Consider the following 5,436-nt stretch of genomic DNA (forward strand, 5'->3'; position numbering starts at 1 on the left):
AAACAAAGAAAATTATCCAGGATTTTTCAGTGCTGAAGGGTCCAGAATAGAGAATCTGGTTGCATATACTGTAGGTACACCACATTATCTCATTACTTTCTGGATCACTGGCCTGATAAAGATCCACATAACATGTGAAGTGACCAGCAGCTCCCAAGCAGAGACTCTTGTGGAGGGATCTGGGGGTCTAAAAGACCACAAACCCCTCCTCTGCACAATACAGACAGGGTTAAAAACAAAGAAAATTATCCAGGATTTTTCAGTGCTGAAGGGTCCAGAATAGAGAATCTGGTTGCATATACTGTAGGTACACCACATTATCTCATTACTTTCTGGATCACTGGCCTGATAAAGATCCACATAACATGTGAAGTGACCAGCAGCTCCCAAGCAGAGACTCTTGTGGAGGGATCTGGGGGTCTAAAAGACCACAAACCCCTCCTCCTGCACAATACAGACAGGGTTAAAAACAAAGAAAATTATCCAGGATTTTTCAGTGCTGAAGGGTCCAGAATAGAGAATCTGGTTGCATATACTGTAGGTACACCACATTATCTCATTACTTTCTGGATCACTGGCCTGATAAAGATCCACATAACATGTGAAGTGACCAGCAGCTCCCAAGCAGAGACTCTTGTGGAGGGATCTGGGGGTCTAAAAGACCACAAACCCCTCCTCTGCACTTAAAAGCATTCAAAACGCCAAGTTTGGCTGTTTTGAATGCTGTAATTTTTTTAATCTGGTGCCAATACCCGGAAGTGATGTCAAGACATCACTTCTGGCTTTTTGCATGGAGACCCAATCAGAGCCAAATGCGGCTTTGATCGGGTCTTCGGCGGCCATGCAGGCTGGTTGTCCGGGTCTCCCGGTGGGATGGGAGGCCTGGGCGAGCCACGGGAGGGGGGGAGGGGAATCCCCTCCCTCTCCTTGTAATGACAGCCGAGTGGCTTCTCAGCTGCATCGGTTGTCATTACAAGACAGCCGACCGTGGGCTATGGACGCCGGTACCGGGGTGATGCCTCTAGCTGGCATCACTCCGGTACAAGCACTTTCCCGAAATATCGGCAATATCAGTCACCTTGGCCGTATCCGTTATATCGGGGAAAAGTGCAGACTGGCCCTCGATATATCGGCTTTGCTGTTAATTGGTCGATCCCTACTTGGAACTGCTAACAGAATCAAACAGCTCTAAGGGCAGGAAGCTGGCAGACAGCAGCACAGTGACTTACTGGTCTTAGAAATTACATCTATGGAGAGGGGAAGAGGTGAAGTGGGGGACTACACCAGATTATCTGCATAAAAATATCGTTCCGGACAAGTTTTCTAAAATAAAGTGGTGTGAAAACTCAGACATGAAATATGAACAAAGTATTTCCCTCTATAGTGTTTACTTGTCTCAATTAAGAGAATTAAGAGGGCAAAGTGTAATTTCTGCCTGCTGCCTCCTTCCTCTGCTATCTGCATGAATCACTTCTGACAAGTTTTCCTGACACCAAGATAAAAATGGTGACAGGGGAGGAACCTCCAGCTGATTGACAGCATCAGTTCTGTTCCTTTGTGCTGTGTGAAGGGGGGGGGGGTGCGTCTCTTCTCTCCAATTAGCTCTTAGGACTTTCCACACTGAGCTCTGCAGAGTCTAATGCCAGCCATACCCAGTGAACTGTCTGAGATTTGAACCATGTATGGGCGGACTGAATGTACCAAGGTAATTGATCGATCAAGTTGGGTACAACCAGCATACCGGGTATTATCTGCAATTATCGCTAGTGGCTGCTATAGCCATTAATAATATTAACTGGCCCGCCCCAGCTGGGAGAAGACAATGGCCTGGCAGGAGGGATTCCGGCATCATCCGGCAGGCGCCCTCCCCCAGCTGCCAGGGGAGCGGCGGCTTCAGGAAGGAGGGGGGCCGTGTCTCAGGAAAGGTTAGACAGGTTGTGGTAGTGGGTGACTCAATTATCAAGAGGACAGATAGGGCAATCTGTCAAAACAATCGCGGTAGCCGAACAGTATGTTGTTTACCGGGCACTCGAGTTCGGCACATCGCGGATCGGGTAGACAGATTATTGGGCGGGGCTGGGGAGGACCCAGCGGTCATGGTACATGTGGGCACCAACGACCAAGTAAGAGGAAGGTGGAGGATCCTAAAGAACGATTTCAGGGACTTAGGGAATATATTGAGGAATAGGACCTCCAAGGTGGCTTTCGCTGAAATACTGCCTGTCCCTCGAGCCACACCAGAGAGGCAGAAGGAGATTAGGGAACTTAACAAGTGGCTGAGGAACTGGTGTAGGAAGGAGGGGTTCCGGTTCCTGGAGAACTGGGCTGACTTCTCAGTCGGTTACCGGCTCTTTAGTAAGGACGGGCTGCACCTTAATGGGGACAGTACAGCTCTTTTGTGGAGGAAGATGGCCACAAAGTTGGAGGGGCTTTTAAACTAGGAGGAGGGGGGGAGGGCCCAGTGGTAGAGTCAGTCAGGAGGGAACTAAGGTCAGAGAGTATTATTGGGGGTAGTAGCGACAGCAGGTACGTAGCGTCTAAAATTAGGGGGGCTGTTCGGACAAACCACAGACCATACAGAAATAAAATTAAGCACTATCGACTTCAACTAAACTAAGAGGGATATATGCAAATGCCAGGAGCCTAGCTAATAAAATGGAAGAGCTGGGAATGTTAGTACATGAGGACGACATAGACCTTGTGGGAATAACAGAAACTTGGTTCGACTCCTCACACGACTGGTTGGCCAATATCCAAGGGTATTCTGTGTATCGGAAGGGCAGGGAAAGAAAGAGGGGGGGGGGGTATGTCTCTATGTCAAGAATAATGTAAGGGTGATGGAGAGGAGTGATATTATGGAAGGGATAAGTACGGAGTTAGAATCTGTGTGGGTAGAACTCCATAGGGAAGAAGTAAAGGGGAAAGTAATTGTGGGGGTTTGCTATAGGCCACCCAACCAAAGGGAGGAGGTAGAGTTGGAATTTATGGCACTGTTGGGTAAAGTGGCAAAGCTGGGACCGGTCATCATATTAGGGGACTTCAACTATACTGACATTAACTGGGAAGAGGGGATTGCACACTCACAAAAGGCCCGTCTCTTCATGGAAACCTTACAGGACAACTACATGTCTCAGATGGTGGATTCTCCTACTAGAATGAATGCAGTGTTGGATCTATTAATTACTAATGACCTAGATCTAATCTCAGATGTAGGAGTCCGGGGCAACTTGGGGTCTAGGGATCACAGGGTGATCCCATTCAGCGTAAATCACTACTTGGCAAGGCAGGAGGGCAACATAAGAACCCTAAACTTCAGAAGGGCAAACTTTCCCTAAGTGTGCTCAATGATGGAGGAAATAAACTGGGACAAAACCCTAGGATCACTGACCACGGAGGAAAAATGGGATTGCTTTAGGAATATATTAAACAAATGCATCTCGCAATGCATTCCTATGCAAAATAAATTCAAAAGAGCCAAAGCCAAACCTGGCTGGCTTAGCCGTAATGTAAAGAAACTTATTCGAGAAAACATTATGGCCTTCAAGAAATATAAATCGGAGGGGACGTTATTGGCTTTCAAACAATACAAGGAATTGAAAAAGAAATGTAAATACTAAATCAAAATGGCAAAAAATAAACTTCGAGAGACAAATAGCGGAGGGTAGTAAAAAGAACCCTAAGAAATTCTTTAAGTATATCAACAGCAAAAAACGAGGTCAGAGCATGTTGCACACATAATTAACGATGATGGGAGGATGGTCACAGAGGACAAGGAAAAGGCAACTGTGCTTAATGCTTTCTTCTCCTCAGTCTTTACACAGGAAAAGGAGGGGTACACTGACCATGACTGTATAGTTAACAGTAATTCACCAGACTTGCCGCTATGGCTAACAAAGGGGGAAATCAGGGAAAGGCTGGATAAAATTAACACAAATAAATCACCAGGCCCGGATGGTGTACATCCGAGAGTACTTAATGAACTAAGTAAGGTTATATCTAGACCACTGTTCCTGATCTTTGCTGACAGTATTATGACAGGAACTGTACCAGGTGACTGGAGAAAAGCTAACGTGGTACCAATATTCAAAAAAGGGCAGAGGCATATCCCGGGTAATTATAGGCCAGTCAACCTGACATCAATAGTATGTAAACTTCTGGAGGGGATGATAAGGGACTATATCCAGGAGTTTGCTAAAATCAATAATATCATCAGCAGTAATCAGCATGGGTTTACAAAGGGGCGTTCCTGTCAGACCAATCTGTTAACATTCTACGAGGAAGTTAGCCGTGAGCTAGACAGTGGGAGACCAGTGTTTGTGGTGTACCTGGATTTTGCTAAGGCGTTTGATACAGTTTCCCACAAACGGTTGCTTTATAAATTAAGGTCCACAGGCATTGACCACAAGGTTTGCTCTTGGATATGGAACTGGTTAAAGGGGCGTGTCCAAAGGGTGGTAGTAAATAATGCATACTCGGACTGGTCTGAGGTGGTAAGTGGGGTCCCCCTAGGCTCAGTTCTGGGTCCAATTTTGTTCAATTTATTCATAAATAGCATTGAGAATGGGGTCAGTAGTTCGATCTCAGTATTTGCAGATGACACAAAATTGAGCAGGGCAATAACTTCACATTGGGAGGCAGAAATCTTGCAGAATGACCTGAACAAAATAACAGAGTGGGCAACTACATGGCAAATGAGGTTTAATGTGGATAAGTGCAAGGTATTGCACTTAGGGACTAATAACGCATTGGCAAAATGCACGCTAGGGGGAACCTCTGGGGGTATCAAAAATGGAGAAAGATCTGGGAGTCTTAGTAGCAGATAGACTTAGCAATAGTATGCAATGTCAAGCTGCGGCTGCCAAAGCCAGCAGAATCTTAGCATGCATAAGAAAGGGGATGTATTCTAGAGACGAAACTATAATCCTTCCACTTTACAAATCACTGGTCCGACCACATTCTGTCCAGTTCTGGTCACCAGTCCTCAGAAGGGATGTGTTGGAGCTGGAGAGAATACAGAGAAGGGCAACAAAACTGATTAGGGGATTAGAGGACCTTAATTACGAAGAGCGTTTAGAAGTTTAGAAGTGCTTGATCTATTCTCCCTGGAGAAGAGACGCCTGAGAGGGGACATGATAGCAATTTGAAAATACCTCAACGGTGATCAGAGCATAGAAAAAAAAAAGTTTCAGTCGCAAGGAATGCATGAGGACACGAGGCCATACAATGCGATTAGAGGAGAAGCGTTTTAACCTCAGGCTACGCAGGGGGTTCTTTACAGTAAGGGCTACAAGTCTGTGGAATTCTCTACCACAAATGGTAGTAACTGCGGGGAGTATGGCTACTTTTAAAAGACATTTGGACATACATCTCAAGGATAAAAACATTCAGGGATATGGGAAATGATCACACCTACACAGGTTGAACTGGATGGACTAT

The sequence above is a fragment of the Pelophylax lessonae genome (assembly GCF_965119305.1).
Source record: "Pelophylax lessonae genome assembly, chromosome: 6".
Classification (NCBI taxonomy): Eukaryota; Metazoa; Chordata; class Amphibia; order Anura; family Ranidae; genus Pelophylax; species Pelophylax lessonae.